The following is a 27891-nucleotide window of genomic DNA, read 5'->3' as shown; positions in this document are numbered from 1 at the left end:
TAAATGGAAAAGGCACATTCACACTGGAGCCACTGATTCTTACTTCATGCTTACAGCTGACAGCAGCTCCACTTCCTTGCAGACTAGTAAGATGGTAATACTCTAATGCACATCTTCCGCTGGAGCATAACACATGACTCCAAATGGAGCACAGCCAGCAATGCATTTCAGTCCATATTAAAACTGGCATGTTGACTAAAACGCTGCATTCTTATTTATAGCTACAGTTCTACATGTCATTTCCACATGCACCACTAACTCCTGCACTAACTACATGAATTCTCAACTCTGACATGTTTACAGGCTTAAAGTCACCTTGAAACATTTTTTATTTTGGGGGGTAAAAAACAAACAAACAAACAAATAAAATAAAAACATGACACACTCCAATCAATAAGTATAAACACATAAACATGTAACAGATCGAAAGCAGCTTAATGTTAGTTGGTAAAGCAGCATGTTTGGGTCCCACCTAACGTGAAATATCCTCAGAAGCTGGTGTTCAAGGTTTTATTATTGCTGAAAAGTGAAACTTGAATCAACACAGCAGTTTAATCAATATCAGCCTTTTGTTATGATCTTTTGGTTTTGTTTTTTGTTGCTGTTGCTGTCTGACTTGCTGTTTTATTGTGTAGTTTATCCCCTTCTGTGGTACACATAGACTGTATATAAAAGATGGGCGGAGCCTCCGTGATGTTGAATTGAAGCTGGTTGGGCGCTTCCCACCGTCGCCATCTTGGCAGCGCCACGTGTGTCGTCATTCCTGGAAAATTGAAAAATGGGCAAAGAGGTGGAGCTGAGAGGGGGACTGTGAAGGTGGGGGTGGATGATTGACACCCATCAAACTTCGAGCTGCCTGTAGCTAAGAGCTAACCGAGCTAACGGTAGCTAACCAGCTAATGGAAGTAGGCGGGCTAAAGATAAGGCACGGCTGTTTGTGCTGCACTCTCCCTTCTTCAATTATCCTTTCTTGATATAGGACTGATCACGAATGACGTCAAAATGCTATTTTTAGAACAGCGTACTGCGCAGGCGCCGCCGCCATATTGGATTCGGACAAACAACCTGTAGAGCGTGTATACTGTGTTTGTACGAGCAAAGTTGCATTCCGAATAGCCGAATATTTCTTTAACAAAACCATTATGGTAACAACTAAACACTGCTGCTTCGGTGTCTGCCGAAGTGACTCGCAATATAGTGACCGTGAACATATGAAGGGAGTGTTTTTCATTCCATTTCCAAAGCCCGGAAGAGAACCAGAGAAATGCCAACGTTGGGTACGAGCTTGTAAACGGGAGGGATTCACTGAGAAAAATGTGACAAAGGATACATACATTTGCTCTCTGCATTTCCTCGGTGGAAAAGGGCCAACAATTGATGATCCAGACCCAATACCAGCAACAACAACATCTGGACAGGTAGGTTCTTTGCCTTTTCCGCGGCAGAATGGTCATTCATACAGTTCATGATATCCTTTTTCCGTAGCTGGTTGTCCAGACAATTGCCTCTACGCACAGCTCCACTCTTTACTGAACTTAAGGCAACTTCTTGTCTTTCATTACTGGACGAACTATTATAACTATTATTAATTATAATGTCTCGGATTCAGATGGATTTGAGACATTAGTGAGATCCCACCTGTTAATCCCACTTCTCAAGTATTGCTCAAGTAGTTATCTCAACTCAACCTCCTTTGTCTCAATGATGTCTTTTCCCCTTTTTTGCTTACCTCTTGCTTCTATGGTAACCTTAGGAGAAGTAATTCAGCAACAAATGATCACAGAATGATACGAGTATGAGAAGCTCAAACTAGTCTCATGAGACAAGAATGAACAACAGATGATAAACTCTGCTTTACTGTGGGCAGTTGTCATGGAATCCAGTAGCTGAACACTCCACATTTTGTAACACAGGCTTTTTAGACCTTACCTCTCAAAGCCACCAAAGTATTAAGACTAATGGGCCACTATTTATTTTTCTTTGACCTGCCTGTCAGCTGGGTGTCAATAAAACAGGCCAAGCTTGCTCAGCCAATGTTCTATTGTCATGTTTTGTTTTGTGATTGTGTTTATAAACCAAATGAGGTATTATCTTATAAAACTCATTTTCTGTTTCTAGGTGGAGAAAATAGCCCGCAAAAGGAAAGCTCCTACCCAAAGAAATGAGGCTGTTTCTGAAGCAAAGAGAAAGAGGAAAAGATTGACCCACAACAACACTCCATCGTCCATTAATTGTAATAGAAATGAAGTTCAAATAAAAACATTTCAGATGCATTTGTTTTTTTTATTGTGACTGATAATGTTCACTGTGATCTTGGTTGAAGATCCTCATTTGCTGGACTTGACCCTCGCTGTAATGCAGCTTTGATGTTATACCATGCACCACCGTCTACAGCTGGATCAATTGGTAATTTTTGATCCACAGCATGCTGGCATCTGTACAAACACAATGCATGGAGTAATGTATTTATCTAATAATCAAACAGAACAATGTCTCTGAAAATAAATATATCTTGCCTTTGTATTTATAATTCATAAAGGAGCTATACCTGATATTATTTTAATATGTCTAAGAAGAATGGTTTTTACATAGTATATTATGTGGTATAAGGGGTAAGTCCATAAAACCGAATGACTCATTGATTGCTAGGGATGTAAGGAAACAATCGAAAATTGATTTAAAATCAATTCAAACTGGTTTAAATGGAAATCGATGTAGAAAAAAGGAAAATTGATTTGCATGTAATGCATCAATGAAGATGACGTTCAAAACAAATCATCTTTTGTTCACAAAAAGATTTGTTTTCCATTCCTATCCATTTTCATAATAATTATTTGTTCAGTGTTAAGTTTTGTTAGTACAACAAGCAATAGAAGGCCACAGTTTTAAACAAGGGAGAAAGGGGCAAATATAAGAAAAAGACTATTTGGCCATAAAATAACTCAAAACAATTTTATTGGTAGTGGCAGGCCACTTTTTCGGACAGTGGAGTTAACTTCTGTAACTGATTTAATATCACGTTTAGCTCCTTAACAAGTTAGGGTTGCACTGTCAGAGTTAATGATGGGTAATAGCCTAGATTTAAAATAAATTCCTACTATAACATTCTTACTACATTTTGGTGGCTAAAGTGTGTTTAGGTCTGCTGAAATGTGAAACACACTAGTTACACCGCATACAACACTAATAACTGAGCGAGAGCTAGCTTAAAAACAGCTTACCTTTCAACTAATAAAGCTTTCTTTCCGCTCACTTTGAGGCCTCTACATGTCAACCAACGTTTAAGTTCAACAACACTGTGTTTATTGATTGAACTGTACTGAAATGAAGCTCCCGGGACGTCTTTTTCTTCCAAAACTACACGTACACTAGGTGTCGTCATTGTAAGCTAACTCTTTGTTTGTCCGAACTCGCGCTGTTGCCGGAGCTCATGAATATTGATGAGTAAATGTGACGTCATTTGAGATCAGTGCTGTCAATCAAAAGGACACACCCCTAATTATGCCAAATTTCAAGATTAAATAACATCCAAATGGTTGAGTTATAAAAAAAAATTCACCCCCCCTCACAATTGTCATGAAGGCAAACCTGACTTATTAATCCTAAAATGGATTTTTGTACCAGGCTCTAAACGTGTTTATTTCTGCTGTGAAGCTGGTCTTTTTAACATGGGGGTCTTTGGGGATTTGCTCTGTTTTGGAGCCAGCCCTAGTGGATGAACTGCTATTTTTTACACTTCCGCATAGGCTTTACATTTCACCCCCAGCGGTTGCCGCTTGCAGTACATTCTGTTTTACTTCCTGTTGTCTACACGCCTGCTTTCATTTGCTAATTTGCTTCACATGCTCCATGTTTAGTTTGTTCTCCTCAGTGTATATTTACCCCTTGGTCTATTTTGCTTATTGCCAGATCACCTTCAATTCCCCTGTGTTGTCCCTGTAGTAAGAATTTGTCTCTGTTCTAGTTTTCCAGCCCTGTTTGCTTCAGTCACATTATCATCATTAAACCTTTATTCCTGTACCTGTCTGCCTCCTGCTTCTTCCCCCTGCACCTGGGCCCTCATCATCCACACACTGTGACACCTTTTTTAATCTCTCTGTATACAACATATCAAATTCTATCAGGTACTAACCTGAAGCGGTTTATAACGGACAACAAAGAGTATATCAATACAAATGGTGTGAGCGGCAACGGCAGTTTTCATAACAGTGGGAGGAAGGAAAAAATAAAAATTGGTGGTGGATTTCAGGTTAGACAGGTGCAACCACACACCATTCATCAGCACAGTCTGCGAGGGTTTTGAGAAAGCGTTTTACTGGATGCTATTTCAAGCATTTTGAAAGAGGAATCAATGTACCTCATTTACTTCAGTTGATGACATATTACCAGGCAAGCAGTAAACTGAACTGATCTGACAGACACGATGAGAGGATAAAATACTATCTAATCAAAATATCCATCTCTATCTTTTAAGAAGTCCCAACAATAACTTTAATTGTCCTTGGTGTGTGCTGCTGCTTATCTACTGTTATTCTGCTGCTAAAACAAAATTGCCTATATTCCCTAAATCTGTCTTCAATTTCAGGCAGAAACACACCAGAATGGCTTGAAGACAATATATCATTAAATAAATGGGAGAATTCTGTGTCAATATACAATTATCTTTTTCTTTAAAACAATGGAGCTATCAAGCTTAAATCAACTTTCACATCAGCGTCTACAAAGAGATTAAGTCCTGCCATCCAGAAATAATTGAAACGCCGTTCCCTTCATTACAGGCACACAATCTTGTGCGTTGGCTGCAGCCGCCCTGCTCGGTTGGTGAATTCAGACTTCACAAGAGAGATTAGCTGTTGGCTCATCCTCTGAGTCACGGCATTCAGCTGTCGGCCAAAGGCTCTCGAGCCGTGATCCTACACGCAAATGCAGATGCCCTTTTCTCTTACCCAGCTTGAATGCAAGGACAACTGAGTCCAAAACAGGGAAAAAGACACAGATGGAGGGTATTAATAAAGTTCTGGTTGTGCTGATGCAGAATCACTGGCCAAAGATGTAAAGTTGAAGAGATACATAGTACTTCGTCTTTCCTCTGTGGCTCCAGATGAGGATGAGAGAAGTTGATAGGAAATGCTAACTAACATAAAAAAAAGCATGGAAAACAACAATGACTACAAAAACTGAAGGGGAAAATAAGAAAAGTCAGATTGGGCAAAAAATATGAAACAGGCAAGAGAGAGCTTTTTTTTCAAGGACAGACTTCCTTTTTCAATGTTGGAATCATGACAGAAACTAATCGAACAATGCCTTTTTTAAATTAACCTTTCAAGCAGAGCTAAAGCTAACACAAGGAGAACTGGCAGGACTACCTCTGCAGCTAGCTAACTGGATAGCAATGAGAAAAGCAAAGGTGGAGACAGATACATAGAAAAAACATCTTGGCATGTTGAGGTGAAACTGCGACAACATCCTTACAACTACAACACTAACAAGCTACTGTAAAAGGATGACACTTCTTGTATTTAAAAAGCTGAACAGGCATTTGCTGTTAATTAGAGGAAAGCTACGTGTTCAGCTGAAAACCTTGTGACGGTAGTGAGCTGAAGCACAACGAGGAAGAAAAATGCAAAATAATCCGAAGTGAGAGCTGAAGTACACTGAAGGTTTCTGCAGACAATTCTTACATAAATTTTATGAGGGTTTGAATTACACATGAGCTTTTAGTGGAACCTTATTTTTGGGCGTGCATATATATTAATGCATGGCAGCATTGCCAAAAACAGGATATACTCCAAAAAGACTCTGCTACTACTGTTGATAGCATCAGAAACATCTATAGGGACTGTAAGTGGTTTTAACAACCACAAAAAGCAGCTAATGAAGTGGTCGCTGTTTGGGTGGCTCACGGCACACAACAAACAAACAAACAATGTTGTGTTGCTAAAGAAATCTCAGAAAATCAAAAGTTTCAATGAATAACTAATAACACAATGCTGGCAGACTAATGATAATCTTTCTATATAAGAAACATCAGAAAAATAAAATTAGATAGGACTAATTTTTGACCGACCCTGTGGTGCAACCCGTGCATTTTATAAATCTTTATTGAGATTTACTGAGTGCATTTTTTTGTGACTGCTGGATGCACCTCTACCCCGTACTCCATCAAAATTAATCACAAAAAATGAATGCACATGTGATGGATGAGACTAAATCTATCAAATCTGCATTAGAGTGATGGGATAAAAATAAACAGGAACTTGTGTGTAACCACTTTATTCAGCAGGTGCTGTAAATGCACACAGACTTTAAAAAAATCAATAGTAATCACAAATCAAAACCATTCTCCATTATTATTCCCCTTCCTCGTCACAACCTACATAGAAGTGACTATTTTATTTCTTAACATGCAGAGGCAGCCTTTTCCTGTGACAGTCCAGGTGAGTTACATCGACAGGCTCAGTCCGTTTCCAAGGCAACTGCAACATTCCCTCTCAAATTAATTTGGACACTAGCACTTCTATAAACCAAACACTCAGCAGAGGTTTAATTCCTTTGAAGTGAAGAAAAAAAAGAAGACATGGGGTAAAATGTCAGACCATTAAGGTTTGTTCTGTTGCCTCTTGAAATCATGAAGAGTGAGTTTGAATGCTGCTACAGTGGTGATTTATGTGATTGTAGATGTTTGATGATGATAAAACTGATCTTTTTTTCTCTGTAGCAGCAGTATCTCAGTGTGTGTATAAACACATGGTGCAACCTGTCCACTGAAATCCTCCAGAGCCGAGTAGCATGTATTTCACGGCTGTCTGCTTGTGGATGTAATCATCTATAAGAGTAAACAGGGGTGTAATTTGCATGCAAGCTCCAATTAGAAATGACTGCTGGTGATATCTGGAATCAAGTCAGCATAGATGACAGTAATGGAGGAGACAAAGTATGAGAACGAACAAGTGTCACTGTATTAGGCGTGTTTTAGATAGAGCACACTGTACCAGCTGTCACATGCTGCCCTTCTCACAAGACACACAAACTCCAATAGAAATTTTTCCTGCCATTGTCTCATCCTGCAACCCATAAACGTGGAGTTCATCCACAACACACACCCCGCACTGCGCCATCTCCACCTCCTCCCAGTATAGGAACTATAATGTTTCTGCTTTGCATTTGTGGAGGATGAAGGAAGGAGGGCATCCGCTGGGAGAACATCACAGATTGCTGACAGATCAAAAGGATGACCCACAGAGTGATGAGGGGAAGGTTTAATCATTTTTTTCTAATATTTTTGGCTTGTGTTTTGTACCCCTGACAACCAGTGACAGGTCCATTCTCTACCATGATAAGAAAGAGAGCACTCTGGAGAAAAGGCCTGTGATAAACTAACACTAAAAGACAAATAACTTCCACTAAATCAAGGTCATTCTGTTACCAATATCTTTCAGTGATGGACCTGCTCCGGCAGACAAGCTGTGAGCAAATACAGACGAAAAGCAACTGCAGGGATACATGTGAGGACAAAATTAATCTGGCACTGATATTGACTGAAAGCAGAAACTGTGGAGAACAGAGATAGAATGAGAGAGAAACAGGAAGGGATAGTGGAAGAGAAACTGAGTAAGCGATGAAGGACTGAGACAACAGAGGGGTCTTCCATCTTCCATATCGCCTCTGATCTGTAACCTTCAGCCTGTCCTGCGGCAACTAGAAAAAAAAAGAAAGAAATTACAGAGGAAATCAGGCTTCTATCAAAGGACGGGCTAGCTGAAGACGAAAATGCATGGACAGATACGTCACTGAGCAATGATGGCCATCAGCTCCTTATATTCCTCACTGCCCTGCAGAGATGCACATGGGTAGTATATTCACATATTCACCCAGTGGCTGCAGAGAGATTAGTTAAAAGCAAATTTTTAGTCACCTCCCTCAGACTGCCAAGGTGAACTCGGTCAACTTGCCCCACTATCTGTGCTTTTACATCACAATGTTCAGCACTTCTGCATTGGCGGTAATGTGTAAAGACCTCGGTCACAGCAAAAAAGAGATAGCATGAGAATAACCACAATGCTGTATCAGACTTCCCACCTCTCCTGACCTGCTCTGATTTCACATCTTCTTATGCCATCTGTCAGAAAGAATTGCAAACCTTCCAGCATTAACAAAGGCAATACGGAATGAGCCCCTGGTGAAGATACAGCTTCATGATGTGTGATGGCAGTAATTCCTTTGATATCTCATGAGAGCAATATTTTTAGGTGGAGGGGTTCAAAGTAGTACTCATGGGCTGATCAACCTTGAAATGTGTTTACATGCCTGTGAAAGCTGCTGCTAATGGGTTAAAATCTTCAAAAAGCAGAGGCTTCTAATCTTCCAGCAAGGATTACACCACCTTTCAGAGAAGGCATCGAACTATAAACCCCAGCATCACTAGAAGAAATAGTTTGTATACATTTATGCAAAGATTAAGAAGTGAAGCAGCTGTAAATCATTGTTCTGCATGAAGGCAACTGATCATTTCAAAAAGTATCCAGTTTTATGCTATATTAACTTAAAGAAGGACCATCTTTATTATGGATGTATTATGCAATCTAATGTACACTTTAATCAGTAATTTTTGCCCCAATGAACGCGATTCCCTTCTTTCTTCATCTCGTGGTTGACAGCTGTTAACACCAGCGAGCACCCATGCAGCAAACTGTGTGGCAGCTATATTGCTAATACACTCTATTACTACAGTATGTAAAATGATACACTCCACAGTCAGAGTGACTTGAGGAGATGGCTGTGAAAGGAGGACATCTTTTTTAAAGCCTTTAATTCTACTGGGTAACAATGATCTGGTGATCCCCGGATATTATCTTGTACACCAAGTTTGGGAAAGGCTGATATAAAGCACAACGAAAAAATGTCTGATTGTCTGTGCCATCCTAGTCTGCAAGACTACACCTAGAGATGGGCTGTGCATGCAAGTCATATCTCTGGGGAGCTATTGGGACAGCAGAGCCATCTTGTCAGCACTAGACACTGAGGGGTGGTGGAGCCAGAACATCCTTTGGGAGGGTGTGTGTTGGGGTGAAAGCGCTCATAAAGGTCAGGTAAGCTGGCTTCTGCTCCTCAATGAGCTACTACTTGGCGCCACAAAGGTTATTCAGAGCTCTCAGTCGCACCAGAGGTGATGTGAGGGTGCAGGAAATGTCACCAACACCAGCAGCGCTCCAGACAAAGTCGATACTGATGCAACAGCTGCTGCACAGATTGCTCGAGTCTTTGTTAGAAAGCCACTGCGGTTGACTTGGAGGGTAATATTCTCCTGTGGAAGCGTGGTTAGAAAAGTAAGTTGATGATTTCCCACACTTGTTTATCCTCCAGTTGTATGCGTGACCACCTGGTTGGCTCTGCTGCTGGAAAAATAGCATAAGAGGTGCTCTGAAAAATTTTAATATAAAGCCATTTCCTCTGCCCCCAATTTTAAGCAAAGTGACTTAATTTTGACCAGTGCAACAGAAGCACAGCCGCCGAGCACTGGCAGCGAAATGACTAACCAATTACAGAATCATCCCCTCAGTGTCACTTCCCTTCTGTAGTTCCGCATATGGGCAGTGGCCATGATGGGTTTATTAATCCCCTGGGAGGCAGGGGACAGAGGATGAGTGTGTCCAGGCTTTCTGTGATAGTCTGCGTCCAGGCACCGCAGCTATCTATGCACCACCCACCCCCACTCCCTCTACCATTGCCATCTGTTTCCTGCCCAGCACTCAGGCTTAAGTCCCTGCTGAGCTGGGCTTCTCCTGCTCTTCCTGCAATCAGTGCTTTTGGTCTTTAAATGTAACATTTCTAAAAATGAAACATTCATGGGTTTGTTAAGTTGCTGCAGACATGCTGCTCTGCCAAGTGGTTCTCAAGTTATGTTAAAACTTAGAAAGCTCAGTTTTTAGCTGTTTTCTTTTATCACTAAGAGTGTGCTGTTGACATTTGCTCTCCTCGGCTGAGTTATTAGAATACAGCATCTCCAATCAGTTCAGGAAATTCCCTCAGCATAGTTCTCTTCTTAGCACTCCTCTGCAGCAAACATGTCGCTCATGTTTTTGGGGACATCAATATTTTGCATTTCAGAATGTGTGAGAAGAAATACTCCTTGTGGTTGTGTAGCAGTGACAGCTAATCAAGTCCACTGATGTCCACTTGTAGCATGAATTTCGTGGCTCTAACACACTTGCCTTGACAATAACTAGACCACAGATCCACTTCTTCTCCAACTCAGCCATTCAAATCTTGTCCATCTCACATTTCCCACTTTGTTTGGTAATCATATTTGCTGCAATTGAATTAACATGCTCATAGACCCAACTCTTGACTAGAGCTATTCAGGCTTTTTTAACTGTAGAGTTAAAAAAGCTTTAGTCATTCATAGTGTACGGAATTGTCTATTCATCACTGAATTACCAGTAGGATGAATATTCCGTTTCCTATCTGTCTGTGTGGAGCTAAATGATCTTGCATGCATTCTGATTCAAAATGTGAGTTTTAAAAAGACCCTTTTGCATTTGTGGTCAGCAAACTAATGGACAAGGTATTGTCCATGAAATTTCCCTTGACAGCAGACTCCTTTAAAGGCTGACTAATAAGGACTTTTTCTGTAAAAATAATTTAAAATGTTCTCATTTGTTGCGAGGGATAAAAGGAAGCTTCCCTAAAAAAATCTGTCTCCTACATCAACAATGTCTTTGTCAAGTTTTTCTCCTTCAAAATAAGAGTTTCGTGTCGGAATAACTTGGGTACACCGTGTTGCTCTTTCCTACTTCCTGGTTCCTTATCCAATCATATGCGGCTCCCCACAGTTGCCAAACAACAGCAGCATTTGGTATTTTATGTCGGCAAAAGAGCAGCAGCAGCAGGTATGGAAGCTAGAAAAGAAGCGGACCAGGAATAGTTTAAAAAAAACCTAAAAAGCCTCGGCATCCTGCTAGAAAGCAAACAATCAAAAACGGAATAAAACGAGGATCAGTATTGGAATATCTTTTGAAAGGTGGAGAAGTCTGAGTTGGCAAAGTTTCTCCTCAACAAGTAAGCACCGGAATTTTGCTTAAATTAACCGAAAAGTTTATCTCTGTGTGTTTCTCTTTCGACTGCAGTTCTGATTTAAAACACTAGGTGTCAATGCTACTTATTTTGCCTTTAAAAGACTGTACACTGTATAGTTAATCAATAAAAACAGATAGTACAGATAGTAGGCTTCTGATGTAGTCGAGAAGTACACAACCTAAGACAAAACTGAAAATGCTTCTCAAACAGCACCTAAATATTTTGTTTTCCCTGTGTTACGATACGATAAGATAAGATAAGATAAGATAACTTTATTAATCCCGAGGGGGGAAACTACATTGCCAAGGACGCTTAACACAAAAACATACAACATCAACACTACATTAATAGACTCTGCTACACACCATTACGACATCATTGCAACACAGAACACAACCATTAAAACATACAGATAAAAAGAAAATCATAAAAAGTGTTCAACAGCAGGAACAAAAGACGTCCTTAAACGTTCAGTTGAGCACCATGGCATCACCAAGAACTGCAGAACAAACCGATATTTTCTTTTGTGAAACTATATATATATGTATATATAGTTTTGTGATATATATATACTGTATGTTCTAGGATCACCATATGGTTAACTGCATTTATTTCTTTCTGCTGGAGCTCAGGATTCTTAATTTTACCTCTGAGAGGAATCCTTTCCCTAATTGGAAAAATCTTAACAGAAAACCAATGTTTCTTATCAGTTTCCAGAATCAGAACCAGACATGGAGAAGCTGCATTCAGCTTCTATGCTCCACATGTCTGGAACAAACTTCCAGAACGCCTCCAGGTTGAAGACCCACCTGTTCTCTGCTGCATTTCATTAGTTCTTACTCGGAGTCCAGATCTGCAGCTGGTTCTTTTATGCTGAAATATTGACTTTATTTTTTTATTTGAGCTTTTTCTTTCTGTTTTTATGTAATCGATTTTATCTTTTTTAATCTCTGTTTTTCTGATATACTTGTATTTTTTTCTGCACCTTGCTGTAATGTTTTTATGTTTTGTGTAAAGCACTTTGAATTATCTTGTAGATGAAATGTGCTGTACAAATAAATTTGCCTTGCAATGTGATTAACAAAGAAAAGATTCACTTTTAAAAATGGCTGTCTTTTATTTCGATTTTCCTCTTAACTTCTGGATCTCGGAGTTTTCTGTCATGAAACCGGCCTCACGTTTTCCCTGCTACACAACAACGGAGAACCACTGATAGGCTGAAAGGTCTAAACTGCAGATGTAAGACGGCTATACAGCCTGTAGCTTCCTATTGCTGAGAAATTTGGTCTTTTTTATAACACAAATGAGAGCCAGTTGGAATCCTTTTATGGTTCTTGGGAGCCCTCAGACAGAAGAGCTGTCAGTGTGTCTATTTTATCAGATTGCTTCTTTTAAGTAGCCCCAGTGGTAAATAGCGGCTCTGACTCAAACAGAATAGCAACGGTAAAATACCCCACTTTATCGCCATCTTCCTGCCAAAGCTCCTGCCTTCTATCACTGTTCCCATCGCCTAACAACGGCGGTGCAGCAGCTTCGATGCAGCACGATACCTCCACAGTACCAGCCTGCAACAAACAAAGTCATTTCTAACTCAACCAGCAAGGCTTCACTGGGAGAAATTAATCCAAATATTCACCTGGCAAGAACTTGTTACACAGCATCAATAAATCTCTGGTTCTCTGAATATAAATTCAGCAGCCTGGTGCTGGTGTTTGGCCTTGCTAAGCTCCCAGTCTTTTTGTCTTTCTTATTTGAACTGCAGTCTCTTTGTGTTATTGGCTTTGCATAGAAAACTCATTATGGCCACCCTTTCCTTTTAATTAGTATAGTCCTGAGCTTATTGTAAGTTGAGAAAGTGAATATTCTTAGCACCCGCCTGCATCTGGTTTACTCTTCCAAATTAGCACAATACAATAAGATTTAACTTCCGACTGCAGAATTTTAAAGCACTTACAAGATAAAGTAAATATTGACAAAGGGATGGTATAGAAATCATTAGAAAGAAGGTGCTAGAGGCTTTATTGTATCTATATATGCCAATAAATTCTTTCCTGATCTTAGATTTGTATAATGGCTCCAGAAAAGCTCTTTTCATTTTGCATTTGAGGCATAATTTTTTTAAAGCTTATTCTAAAACTGATAAAAGTCCACTGCAAGCACTGAGCTGAAACAACACAATTGCCTCTGATATTTATGAGCACCAGGAAAACAAAAAAACCATCAACAATATAATGATCCAGCAGCTGAGTTTCCCCTGTGAGCAGCACCTGCCCACGTTGAACACAATCTCTGCTGCAGGTTGGTGAAACATGAATCGAGCCTGTTTGCAGCTGTGGTAATGTAGCAAACATTATTTAAAGAAGGAAATCTATCGTCATGTTTTAATAAAAAAAAAAAGACAAACTCTGAAATGGAATTCTAAATTTTAGAGACTATTATAAACAAATGAACAACATAATATTTTTCCAGTATCTTAAAATATAAAGTAATAATGTGCCATATGCATGTTTACATAAAAAATAAAGCTATGCAGTGCAGAGGAAAAAGTAATAAACTGCCCAATGCATTAAGGAAATATATTATATAATAGTACTATAGGAGTCTATAGGACAGTTTGATGTGAGAGAAACAGACGAGAATCTTACAAATGGCTGCTCTAATTTTCCATCCATCCTGATGGACAGGCCTGTCGTTCTGCCAGCACTTTTCCACTTTGAACTGAATACAATTAGTCTGAGGAATTGCTTGTGGTTGCTCAAACAAAGTGGTGAAAGAGGTCTGACGACATTAAAGGAGGCGACAGGATGAGATGTTAAGATAATATGTTACTTTACCAAGTCTAATGCACCACAAAAGCAGAAAAGACGCTCATACATGCTTCTGTAAGATAACCTTGTTCAGAATAGAACTGTGCATATTACCTCACACTGATCTGATCTTACTACTTAGCTCAGAAATAGGTTTTGGATTTTCCATTCAGAGTGCCTGTAGAACAGAAGATAAAGGGCTCTGTGGGGGCTGCTAGGTTACAGCGCTCCATCCTTGCATATCAGTCCAACGTTGGGTTTGAATTCACAGTCTGGGACTTTGTCTGAAAGACACTGTCTGATGGAGTACCTAAATAATTCACTATTCTCTGTCCAAGGCCATTACCTGTAAACTCTCTCCCAGAAGAGGATAACACGAGATGCAAGCAGGCTGCCTGCTGGTTGAAGAGGTACAGTCATGTTGAGCCTTTAGTGTCTGTCTTTACAGACTCTGAGAGTACATGAAAGGAATACGTGATGTTTTTTTCTTTTTGCCCAATTGAATTCAAGTGCACAGTCAATTTAGGTAAGCATGCTGGTAGTAAAATCAGTTTTAAATATTAGCACTAAGCAGAAAACCTTTTTGTTAGAGGTAACAAGGCTGCTTTTCGCAAAAGATTCAGTCAAGCATGTGTTTGGACTCGGCATCATTTAATTGAAAAATAGCTAATTTTACATGTAGTGATGACAGAGCTGCGGTGAAAGTTTGACACAGGCTGATGCGAATGTTTGCTGGAAGTTCCTCTGTCCTTCTCCTGCCATGTTGACATTAATTGTCGTAGTTTTAATACACTGAGACCGCTGCTTACAGGAGCTCATTGCTGGTTTTTAGTTCCAAGGGCCTGTACTACCAAACCGGATTAGTGGCTTAGCGGGGTAACTTTAGCTTCATCTCTGGATTTTCTGCATCATGAAAGTTGATTCAGGACATTAAGTCCTCATTGAACTTGTTTTCTCCTAAAGTAAACGTGGCATGTTGGTTAACCAGCTTCGTACTGCTTGGTCTGATCACCCAAACATAACCTGGATTTGTTGAACCTGCTTCATAATACAGGCTCTAGGTGCGGGATGTCCAGCCTCTTCCAGTCCTCAAGGGTTGCTGCCCTGCAGGTTTTAGATGTTTCCTGCTTTGGCAGCTGAGGGTTAGTAACAGACTTGGACAAAATGACAACAAGCTGCTGAAGAGATTAATTTAATCTAAATCTGGTGTGTTGGAGCAGGGAAACATCTAAAACAAGGGTGGGGAACCTTGGTCCTTAATTCAAATTTAAAAGGATCCAGCAAAACCTGCAGGATAGTGGTCTTCGTGGACTGGAACTTGACACCTGTGTGTTAGACTTGTTATAAATTTTACAGAAATAGACATGAATTTTTTAGGTTCTCCGTTGGCTTCATGGAAGCTCTTAAAAACTTTTTCAGTTTGTCTAGACATCCCTGTTATTCCTAAGCCACTCTTTGATTAAAAAGTTAACATCCTGTTGGTGTTAAGTGGCCATTAATGCATGTTACAGAGGAATCAATGGATAAATTAAAACTTGGCTACTACTTGGGTCTTTCAGTTAAACAGGTGATTTATTATTTACAAGAGTCTTTTGCTTATAGGTCTCACTGTGGATGTTTACTCAATTGCAATGCAGAACACATGCAGGGAGGGAAGAAATTTTACATAATCTCATAGCGACTGGTTCAGCCCTACCCCATAACAGCTGTATGACAGGGAGGAGAGTCGATGAGCCACTTTGAACACACACAATCCGGACCACAATACACAAAAAGCGGTGTAACTAAAAACCATGCACAGATACGGGCTTTACTTCCAGGTCAATCTGCTACATGAGACCACCAGTGTGTTCCAACTCTGAGTCGAGGATAAAAGGAACATGCTGTTAATTCAGCTCTGCCCTGCTGTAAATAGCAGAAAGCTGCGTGGTGACTGCAGCAGGCAGGGCTGATATGAATTCCCAGTATGCTCCGCACAGAAAAGATGGAAAAGGTCAGAGCCTGCATTCATCTTTTCTGCAGTTTTTGCTTGCAGCATCACCTTTTCCTGCTTTTATTCCTCTGTGTCCTTGCCCTTTTTCCTGCTTCTCAGGGGTAAATAAAAAGATTGTGTCACGCAGTGCAGCCTAGCACTGATGACATTTTATCATCTGCAGCTGCCTGTCACTCATTACAAACACCCACAATAACGTCTCACCGAAACAATTAAAACTGAGTTTATTCAGCGGCTCCTATGTGATCCAAATAAATGCTACAAAGATCCAAATAAAGCAGATAAAGTGCAAACTGAAGCTAGTGAGGGATTATATTAGTCTACCCTTGTAAATAGTGTATTTAACGGGTGAGAAGGGGAAGGCTGGTAATTTACCAAACAAATCATTATTGAAGCTCTGTCTCATTTCCTCAAGTAATAGCTGCTCCCTAAGTCATCATCTTTATCTTTGCCCGATCCTCTTCACCACATCACCCACTCAGGATTATGACAGCAATATAAGGACTGCTGAGAGGATCATTTCTCCCACTCACAATGTCTATCACTGCAGCTGGATTTAGTGAGCCCCATGAGGAATTCTGAGAAACAAAAGCAATATCCTGCAGTTTTTGTGTGGCCGCGTGCACCATCATCAGTAACACATTTACTGTACTGTCACGTCTGGTAGTTTGGGTTTGTGGTGCTAATTTAAGCGGTGTATGTTCTGTGGCTTCTAGATTAAACAAACATCCAATTTAGAAAGATGATTTCTCTTCAGTCTCTACATATTCATATTTCTTATTATATTTAAAAATATAATGAAAATGCAATATAATAGATAAGATATTCACAGGTAAGATATTCCTTTTGAACTCAGGAAAAACTGTACAGAAAAGATGTAATGTGCTACCAGTCAATACAGTCCTGCATATTATTCATTTGTTTGTCTTCTGACATTTTTAGTGTTTCTAGAGCATGTGAAGTCAACCATCGCTGGAAGTTCTAGTTTTCTCATCTTCTTCATGAAGATGTCTTTTCCCATCACAAGTGGTGCACGGTGGTCCACATTGTTGCCTCACAACCAGAAGGTTCCTGATTCAAACCTCTGCTGGGCCCCTTCTGTGTAGCGTTTGCATGTTGTCTCCAAGCACGTGTGGGCTCTCACCATGTGCATGTTAGATTAATTGGTCATTTTGGTCAGTTATAGACCACGTGTTCTGCATCTTTTACATACATAATTTGGTCAGTTTTTGGGGCCTGTAAAGATCCTTACCCTGATGGGGCATTGTCCCACCGGAAACCACGAGGGCAATGTAAAGCAGAAAAGCTGACACGAGATCTGCGACAAGAACATGGAAGAAGAAGAAGAGGAAGAAGAAGAAGAAGCCACAATGTATTTAATGACTGCATAGACCACCTCTGTCAATGCAGTCATGCATATGTCTTTTTCCAAGAATGTGCGTTATAACGGTGTCCTCCACAGTCACTATATTTACTGTTGACCAAAACTGACGTAGAAACCTGGAGGTGAACTCTAAATTCTGCACTGCCTCCTGCTGGAAGTTGCCTAACAGCCATACCAACGGAAATGACGCATGGAAATATGAGAGGAGTGATGTTTGAAATGCATGCACCTATTTGTGCATGTAAAGCTAATAAAAAATGTCCTTAAATTGAACCTAGGAGCAAATTTGAGTGGTTCTTTGTCTCTGTGATGAACTGATGACCAGTCCAGGATGTAATCAGACCTCTCACCTGACAGCAGCTGGGATAGGTTCCACATCCTCCTATCCCCACTCTGCAACACAGACTTCAAAACTACACGTTAAGAACAAAAAAAACAAACAATCAAAGGCTGAATTATATATATATATATATATATATATATATATATATATATGTAGCATTTATTACCATCACCTACATGGATTCTGTTTTTTACTGTTGACATGCAGTTGTTCTCATGGCCAGTAGAGGTCCCGTGTTTTTCAAACATAATTATAGGTCCTTTTTTCTTGCTAAAGTAGCCCTTTAGCCTTGTTTATGTTCCTTTTACATACATAAATAGGTAAGTTCGTGTCAAACATTGTCAAACGTCACTGCCCACATACTCCCATTCATCCTTTACACTGGCATGGTTTGGCAATACATCCACTAGAGGGCAATGCATAGTTCACAGTTCGTCTGAATTCATTATAACACGCTCTCAGAGAGACCAAAAAAGAGGCAGCTCAGTAGACGTCGGCGGTCTGTGCAGCCATTAAATACATCACAGCTTTTTCTCCTTTGTTCCTTTTGCTGGTCGAACATGAGCTATATTGCACCAGTGATTTCTGGGGGGACTGCTTAATTTGCTACCTCTATGTACGCATTCACAAGCTCTCTGAAAATGGACTGAAACATCCCTGCACCAAAGACTTTACATTTATATTTCCAATTCAATGCTTCTTATGCATTTGCAAAAAGGTGACGCCCCCAAACATGAAAAACTAAATTATTGGTGAATATCATTGGGCTGTATGGATGGACAAACAGATGGAAGGTCTTGTTCCTCTATGTGGTTTGTGTTTACTGAAAGAACAATACAGAGTGTGTGTGTGTTTGTGTGTGTGGGTGTTAATTCTTTAGAATCAGCACGGCAGATGGTTTTGTGTGGATGGTGTGCCGGGCGCAGCAGCTGCTGTCGCTGCACCTCTCTACATTCTTCTCGGTATCACACCAACACACACATTCACATAAACCTCTTCTGAAAAGTACACCTGGATCACCTGATGGAACTGGACACTGACCCACTCCATTATTCATCAGCTGTTCGATAGCAGCTACGCAACCACACTGATATTCTCTAGATTCCAAACACAAGCGGTCTTCTGGCTTTCACCACTGCCGGTCTCTATCTCCGTTAGTTCTCCGGTGATTTTCTTGCGCCTCCTTAGCCACACGGTGACGCTTCGTTGTCACACAAAAAGCAAGACACAGACAAGGACTTTCTCAAATTACAAAAGAAAAAGGCCCAGTGTTGAGCAGTGAGTGCAGGGAGGAAAATAACACCTTTAAAATGGATTATCTTTGTCTCACCCATCGTCTCCCTCTACTTTCTTTCTCTTCCTTCACTCCCTCCTCTTCACCTCTCCTCTAAGAAGAAACTTCAAAGCAGCTCTGTAGTCAGTGGGATAGAGGAAGGGGATCCCTAGAGGCAGTGAACCACAAACATGCACACATACACACACAGTATATACACACACAGATTGCTAACAAGCAGTCAAACTATGCCCTTTGAGAAGTATCTGCGTGAAGCTTCAAAAGGGCTCAACTTAAAATGAGCCTGGCCTTTTTTCTTGACGGTTTTGACTTCCGTCATGCAGTTTTATATGCTTGTTGTATCGCACACCCCTTCCTCTTTCTCTTTTTCACACACACAAACGGACATGCCCACACACATGGTCACTACATCTGATAGAAAACATGTCAATCATGTGTGAAAGAAGGCCCCGGTTGTGATGAAAAACAAGACTAATATTCAGTTATGTAATAATAAAGCAGAGGAAAGCGATCAATAAAACATTGTTTTACGTCACATATTTTAGTTGTAAAGGACAAAGTTCATTATTAAGACACCTACCCCATCTTAACAAAAAATGAGCTGGGTTAAATTATTCATATTATAACTTGATCTAAATTTTATGTAATGTTTTTCTGCCTCTTGATGAGGATGAATCTGGGACTGAGATCCCTTTGATCCAGAGATGAAGCGGGCCTACTCTTGATCTTTCAAGTTGTTTAAATCCTTCTCACAGAAGAATTTAACTAATGCCTGAAGCCACATTACAGATGGACAGATTTCTTTAAAACAAAAAAAAAACCAAACAACCCGCCCAAAAAAACCTAATTTATCTCTTAGTGTGATATCAAGGAGATATAAGAGGAAGCAACGCACAGATTAAGTTAAACATAAAGTATATATATCCTGGGTATAGAGTGGATAATTAAATAGCTAACGCTTCAGTGCGTTATTTAAAAAAGAGGATCTAACATCTGTGCATGTTCTCACCCTGCAGGAATACCTTCTCTTGGCCAACTGCCAGATAACACAGGTTGGCAAAGCCACTGGGACAAATTTGAGTGTATTACCAACAAAAGTATAATGGCTTAGGAGGATCTTTTGCAACATGTGAACAGTTTAACTCATACTGCATTATAGACTTAAATTGTTAGACTTAATATCCTAATAAAATAATTTGTCCTTCTCTATCATGTGTCTGCTACCAGCAGACCCATCTATGGCTGTGAACGCCTTAGAGGTTATTATATTATCATCTAATGTTAATATAATACAGTATGTGGGGGACTTTCTGGTTCCCCAGGAAAAGGTGTAGCTTTTACGGGAAAATATATCTCTTTAAATTTCCAATATACGCTCACCATCTATTTTATTGGACAGACATGGTCAAGATGACTTGCTGAGAATCAAACTGAGCATCAGAATGAGGAAGAAAGGGGATTTAGGTGACGTTGAATGTGGCACGATCGTCTGTGCCACACGGGCTCATCTGAGTATTTCAGAAAGTGCTGATCTACTGGGATTTTCACACCCAGCCGCCGCATGGTTTACAGAGAATGCTTCGAAAATAATAAAATATCTGGTGAGTGGCAGTTGTCTGGACAAAGATGCCTTGTTGATGTGAGAGAATAACTGGCAGACTGGTTGGAGATGATTGAAAGAAAATAATAACTCAAAAAACTACTGGTTACAACCAAGGTATGCAGAATACCACCTCTGAACACACAACAGGTCCAGCCTTGCAGAAAATGGGCAACAGCAGCAGAAGACCATACAAGGTCCCACTCATGTCAACTAAGAACATGGACCCGAGGCTACAGTTCCCACAGACTCACCAAAATTAAACAACATCAGATTGGAAATATGTTGCCTGTCTGGATAAGTCTCTACATCAGCTCCAATATTCAGATGGCAGGGTCAGAATTTGATGTAAACAATATGAAAGCATAGATCCATCCTGTTTTGTTTTAACAGGTCAGGCTGCTGGGGTGTGGTGGTGTGGTGGTGTGGGGGATATTTTCTTGGCACACTATGACTTCCGTAGTAGCCACACCACAGCCTACCTGAGTATTGTTGCTGAGCATGTCCATCCCTTTATGACCACAGATTTTGCCCCATATTGACATGTGTATACAGCTGGATAATGCACCATGTCACAAAGTTCAGATCATCTCCACCTGCTTTCTAAAACATGACGATGAGTTCACTGGACTCCAGCGACCTCCACAGCCACCAGATCTCAGTCCAGTAGAGCAGCTTTGGGATGTGGTGGAACGGGAGATTCTCATCATGGATGCAGCCGACAAACCTGCAGCAACTGTGTGATGCTGTCATGTTGATATGGAGAAAACCTCTGAGGAAGGTTTCTACCATCATGGACACTGATGCACTCTCAAACCTTCACAGATCTTTTTACATGTTTCTCTGATAACAACCCGGATGGTCTTTCTCATTTCTGACACGTAGAACCTGACTTCAACTTTCCCAAAAGCAGCTGATATGTTCACTCATCTGATCAAACAACATGTTTCCACTCTATTTCTGTCTATCTAAACCAGGCCTGTGCCCAGTGAACAGCGCAGTGTTTCTCCACAGAGCTGATATACTGGTTTGTCCTTGTGTAATAGGGTTTAAGGATCTGCATCGGCAAATTGCGCTGAATGAAAATACTTTCTGAAAGTACTCTGAGCCTATGTGGCTATTTTGATCATGGTAGCTGGAGGAGGATTCTATGCTGGTTGGAAGTTACATTTTTAAAAACACATGAACAACTTCGAAGACAAAAATTACATTTTAAGAAACAAATTTAGAGAATATTAAACACTAGTACAAGTGCTAAGACAAATTAACAAGAGGCAAAACACAAATACAAATTAATATAAGACAGCGCTTAAAGGAAGAGAATGTCCTAAATACCGGAAGTGATGCAGCGGTGACCTCATCTTGTAGTACAAACAAATGATTTGTAGTTCAGATACACACAGTGGTGTATTCCATGAAGTTTTTATTAACTGAACAACACTTTGCCCGTTCTGCAGAGTCAACTTCAGCCAGTTTACACTTTTTTGTTCTTTGTGCGGACGGTCTCTGAAGCTTTTTCATGAAACCGTGCAGTTCTTGTCTTCAGAGAACCGCCGCTGACTTACCGCTGACTACATTTCCTAAAATCTAAGTTTGTTTTCAAATTTGCATAAGTGTGTTATGAAATATAAAACTTAATAAAATGTAAACGGTAATCTGCATGTAATTTTGTTTTTTGAATTTGTTTATTTGTGTTTTTATATGTACATGTGTTTTGCACCTCTCAGCCCCTTTAGGACTCACAGGTCACATTTTTCCCACAGCAGCTTCCATCTTTCCATCTCTGTGGAGTGTGTAGGCCATCTTATGGCCCCATCAATGTCAGTAACTTCTACCACTTAACTAAAAAATACTTTAATAAACAGTATAGTAAACAGCCGCAGAGGAAGAGAAGTAAGGGTGGCTAATGTTTTCGTGGGTGAGGCGCTGTGTGCGTGGGCATCTAAAATCTTGGCCCAGGAACTACTGATGTTGAAAAAGGTCTGAACTGTTGTGCTGCAGCCAATCTTGGCTTCACCATCACCATCATCCCCAAGATACACAGTCTGATTTGGATATCAGAATGACTCATACTCTATAGTTACACAACCCTACTCCAATAGCTGATGTGAATTCATTGTAAGCTACCTCAGAGCGGAGCAGAAAAGAACAAAAATAACACAATCTCCCACACAAAGTTGTACTGGAATCATACAAATAAAACAAACTACACATGATGATGCACATGTTCTATTAAAACACTGGGAAAAATGGGGGGGGGAATATCAAAAACAAACTCCTCAAAGAATCAGCCAGAGAGTAGAAAAGGGTGTATCGTTTGTGTGTGTGCACTCTAAGGGGACGGATTAAAAATGGATGTGCTCTAACATGGGAAGGGTGGCAGGATGTTTTGTCTGGCTGAGAACGGCGGCACAGGCCACCAACGGGCGGGCAGGGGATTTGCTTACAGGGATGTTTCTACTTAAACAACCTTAAAGAAAAGCAGAAAGGACTGCATTCTGTCTATAAGGACAACTCACCAAAACCAGAAGGGTGGTGCTTTACCAGCCTGTAATAGACGCTCTGATTGAGTTCCTCCAAATATGTCGTCCTCACAGGTAATGATGCACTTTTCTGTTTGGTTTGTTCTTGGTTTCATTGTTACCTTATAAAATCAGAGATCTCCTAATTGCAGGACAATGAGAGCAAATCTTACCTGAACTATCTGATTTAAAACCTTTTTTAACTTTGTCCTGCTTTATTTTATTAGAGTTGACCTTTTCAGAGGTAACACATCCACATAACACATCTCACCAGTCTTCCCTTTACTATGACTCCAAAAAGCAACCAAGTCTGGGATATATTAAAAGAATGACAGTTAAAGCTTCAAAAAAGCGTATGTGGATTTACGAAAGTGATCAGAATAAAATCTGTAATGATATTATTTGATTTGCTTATTTTCACTGTTGCAAAATAGTCTCTATAATAGTTTTAGTTTGCAGATTATTCACTCTGGTGTGAATGGTAGAAGAAGAAAAAAAAATCTTCTAGGCAACTTAATAAAAGAATATTGTTTTATTTAATTTTTTAAGTTCTTGGTTTACATAAAAAAATGCACAAAATAAGCTAAAATTGATCAAATAAATGCAGCAATATCCACATGGTGTAGCGTTTATATTGGATGCTGAGACAGGAACGCAAACTGCCAAGACAAGATCAGCCAGCTGAACTACTATATCAGTAATAATTAAAAGGTAATGTTTCATCCCAGTTTTCCTGTTTCTTTACAATCTAGATCCGTCTGGCACAGCTTTCTTTGAATAAGCACAGACACTCCTGCTGAGCTCTGATATTGCAGCCTCTTTTTTAAAAACACACTATCAGACCACATTGTGAGACGGTGGCTGGTGTTTGAGCTTCAACATTTGGCAACTACCCTTACATCCTTCCTCTGCTGCCTTGTTTGGCGGCGCTCCTCTCTCTACTCCCTCCTCACTCCCGGGGCTTCGCCCTTCAGGATAGCTGAAGTAAAAAAGAATTAGGACAGGAGGAGGAGCAGCGTGTGCATGTGTATGCCAACTGGATGAGAGGAGAGAGGAGAGAGGAGAGCGGGGAGGCATGTGAGGCGACGGTGACTGCATGTGGCGAGGAGGAACAGCGGGGAGAATCACTGAGATGCTGCAGAGTGGTGGTATGACGTTGGGAGGAGGCAGATGCTTTGAGGACAAGGTGAAGGAAGACAAGAGTGTAAATGACTGGAATTTCTCACACTTCTATGACCAACCACATCCTAATGCAAGCTAATCCCACCGTCAGCTTCTTACCTCACATGGGCCCATTTCACCAACAGCAAGACAGTCACAAAATGGAAGACCTCTTTCAGAGATACGCCCAATACTTCGGTTTGGCCAGGCCAGCACACTGGTGCTCAAGCTTCTTGTAGCTAAATATCAGGTCAGCAATGTCACGGCTCTGAGACTCACGCAGCTCATGCTGACTTTCCCTTTTCAGCCAAGCAGCACGTCTCAAACTGGGCGCTAATTATTGATTCACAGGGTGTTCATAAAAATTAATCTAAACAGTCCTTTGCTATGTGGACATGGGCTATAGAGGGATTAGTGAATTTTGCCACACAGCTGCATGTCATAAAAATATTTAAATATTTTCAAAATTATTCATTTGCTCATAAATTGTTGGACAACACAGAAAAATGGCCAGCCCAAGCTTCACACAGACAATTTGTTCCACATTTGATCATCAATGACAATGATGCCAATGACAAGCAGCAGCAAGTTCTCACTTTTGAGAAATAAAAAAACTAGGGATGCACGATAACTATCGGCCCGATAATTATCGGGCCGATATTAGGAAATTGTGACGTCATTCCGATAAGTCCGATATCATGATGACTTGCTCCGATAATTAATTTAAAATTGTCAACACGGCAGTCCTCCGCAGACACAGACACTATAAACTGAATGGTCTACAGTGGTCTACCTTTAGCATGTTTTGCTTCCGGGACGCGCGTGCGTGCGCGATGCATGCGCGCGTGTACCGCCGCGTGACGCTGGATGCTATGGCGGCCGCGGGACGCGCGCGCGTGCATCACGCATGCACGCGCCTGTCGCTAGCAAAACATGCTAAAGGTTTGAGCTCTAAAAATAAACTAAATGATGTCGTCGCGAGTAAATGATGGAAGCTACCCACGCAGGACACTTGGATTACTTCGGACGAGCAGTATGGAGGAATATTGACAAGTTTTTGTGGACTTTTATGGACCTTTTTTCACCGGACGCCATTCAACACCATTGTAGCCGAACTGAGACAAAACGAAAACCTCCTCATATCTCCGGCTACATGATGAATATCAAGAAAGTGTTCCAGAGTGTTAATCAGCATGAGGGTGAGTACAGAATGAAGGCACATCACTCTGAGGGCGGAGTATTCCTTTAAAGGAACCAAAAGTTTGAGTGTTAAGTTTAAGTAATGTCAGGTCAGAGATATGTTTAAGTATTAAAAAATCCTTTAAACTTAGTTTTTTTTGCCACTATGGATTCCATAACATGGAATGCATTTTTTGCGTAGACAAGTCTAACTTGTTTCAGTGCAATATTGTTCTTGGTTATGAGTGCACTTTTTCAGTTTATTGCATAAAATCTAACTTGTGTCAGTGCAATATTCTTAAGTGTACACTTATTCTGATTGTGCTTACAAACAGTAGAAATGTTTGAATGCAACTTGCATTAATTTTCTGATCTTGTTTTTTTGTTTACTTCTGAAAAACAGGCTTTTTCAGTTTGTATCCCAATGCATGTATTTGCATCAGTTTAAGGTGGTTCAAGGAGCCTTTATTTTTGTAAAAGTAAGTGCAATGCACCTGCTTTGAATTGATGTGCATTTAAGGTATAAAATTGTTTTGTTTGATATCTTTTAGAGCGTTTGAGAGGCTTGCCAATAGCTTTTCACTGAAAAAAATAAATGTCTCTATCAATAGTGAAAAGTGTTTTTTTTTTTTTTTTTTAATAGTATTGATGTAATGATTGATCATCGATGCGTTATCGGTTTTCAGTTATCGGTATCGGCCTTTAGGAGCTGAAAGTTATCGGTTATCGGTATCGGTCTCAAAAAAAAGTTATCGTGCATCCCTAAAAAAAACCTCCACCAAACCTCCAAAAATCATTCTAAATAATTGCCAATTTATACAAGACAAGTCATCAGGGGGGATTCACATATGAAGTTGTGGAAAGGTCACGGCAATTGTGCACCTGTCACTTTCCCATCACAGCAGGGGTTTTTAATGCATCATGCATGATACCTTTATTATAGCCAAATAAACTATTGCTATTTTTACCCATAGAACAATATTACTTGTTACATTTTACTGTGGCATTTTAGGTCATTTATATCATTATTTCATATTTGTGGTTTTAACTTTTAAAAAGGAATGGATCAACATTTCCTCCTGTGTATTGTTTAATGTTTAAGGAATATTTATGTGTACTTTTATAGCTAGAGTATAGGAGTATATGTCAGATACCTTAGTAATAATTGCAATTGTGAATAATCAGCCTGAACGTCATCACATAGGTCAAAAATATATAGATTCATTTGACAAGAATTACGTTTCCTGAAACATGATAGAGCCTTTTCACTTTAGGGAATAAACAGCAGTGTACTTTTTCCCAAGCGCTCACTATCACAAGTGTCCTAAACCACAGCGTCCACCTCATCACGGTTAAAAACATCAAGCAAACATCTACTCACAGCACTGCTGGTTAATTCCACAAATGTACATAATGCAGGGGGAGTTTAACCAAACAATAACCCCCCCTGATTCACATGAGTAGCCACAGAGGTTTTAAATACCGCACCGCTAAGACAGACCTTAAAAAAGACAAAGACAAGCCAGCTGGCCTTAGTAAGAGACGGGAATGGACCAATTATAAAACCCGAGCATCTGCAAAGCGAAGGAGGCTACCAGGCTAAGCGGTCTGCGTACAGCCTCGTAGCGATAAAACGGCTTCTTTGTCTTTCTTAAACTCTGCATACACGAGGTACATGTGGCGCAAACAGAACGTAAACAACGTCAAAATACGGATATTCAGCATTTATGAACCAGGAAGGGAAGGAGAAGCGTGTTTTTTTCGGGGATGCCCGTTATTATGCTCCAACTTGATCCTATTTCGGCTCCTTCGAAAACTCTTACCTCTCGGGCGGTCGTTTGCCTCGTTGGGGTCGGCGTTTCTGGCAGATATCGATATTTGTTTCCCTGTAGTTTTTGTTTTGGGGGCTCAGGTCGGCGCTGGTATTGATGGTGAGCCGTGTCTTTGGTCCCCTCTTCTCCGTTAGCTTGCCCACTGCCTCCACTCAGCTTGTGGTGCTGAAGTGGACAGCGCACCGAAGAGCTCTGGGAACAAACCCCTCCCCCTACACTGCTCTTCTCCCACCCAGCCACAGCACAGCGCCCTCTGTCAGAGCGGAGGAGAACTGCAGCACAAGGTGACATTGAGACGCCCAAAGAGGGGTGATTCCCCTTTGTTTATGACAGAAAAGATTCCATACTCAGCTCTGTATGATACCACAGGACCGATCTTTTTCTAATTTGGAAATCCCATCTCTAAAAATGGGAAATTTTACTACAGATATTTTACATATGAAAAGGGGCAAAGTACAAAAAGTAAATACACAGCTAAAACACAGAAAATGCCAAAAACCATATAATATTCACACACAGTTAGAGGGGTAGAACACATTTACTATTTTGCTGAGGCAGATCTTCTGGACCACGCTCAAGAACCTCTGTGGATTTCACCGAGGATAAACCTCATATTCTGACAATTGTCAACAGTAATTTTTTAATACTAATACTGACATTGCACTCAGGACAACATAAGGTACTGACTGTATATATTAAC

At 40.3% G+C, this 27891-nt stretch overlaps 1 protein-coding gene and 1 long non-coding RNA gene across 2 annotated transcripts in view; one reads left to right on the top strand and one right to left on the bottom strand.

The window, feature by feature from the left end:
- srrm3 (serine/arginine repetitive matrix 3) overlaps positions 1–27825 on the bottom strand; it is a 78578-nt gene extending 50753 nt beyond the window's left edge. The window contains exon 1 of the mRNA XM_042009356.1: positions 27183–27825. The gene's annotated coding sequence lies outside the window, so the exon portion shown is untranslated. The remainder of the gene's footprint in view (positions 1–27182) is intronic.
- Positions 726–2273, top strand: LOC121654969. The gene is made up of 2 exons (XR_006013052.1): positions 726–1418; positions 2119–2273. It is a non-coding gene; the product is annotated as an uncharacterized LOC121654969 (long non-coding RNA).
- Positions 27826–27891: the final 66 nt, after the last annotated feature.

The sequence above is a fragment of the Melanotaenia boesemani genome, chromosome 15 (genome assembly GCF_017639745.1).
Source record: "Melanotaenia boesemani isolate fMelBoe1 chromosome 15, fMelBoe1.pri, whole genome shotgun sequence".
NCBI classification, from domain to species: domain Eukaryota; kingdom Metazoa; phylum Chordata; class Actinopteri; order Atheriniformes; family Melanotaeniidae; genus Melanotaenia; species Melanotaenia boesemani.
The sequence above is the reverse complement of the archived record's forward strand: the minus strand, read 5'-3'. Positions and strand labels throughout refer to the sequence as shown.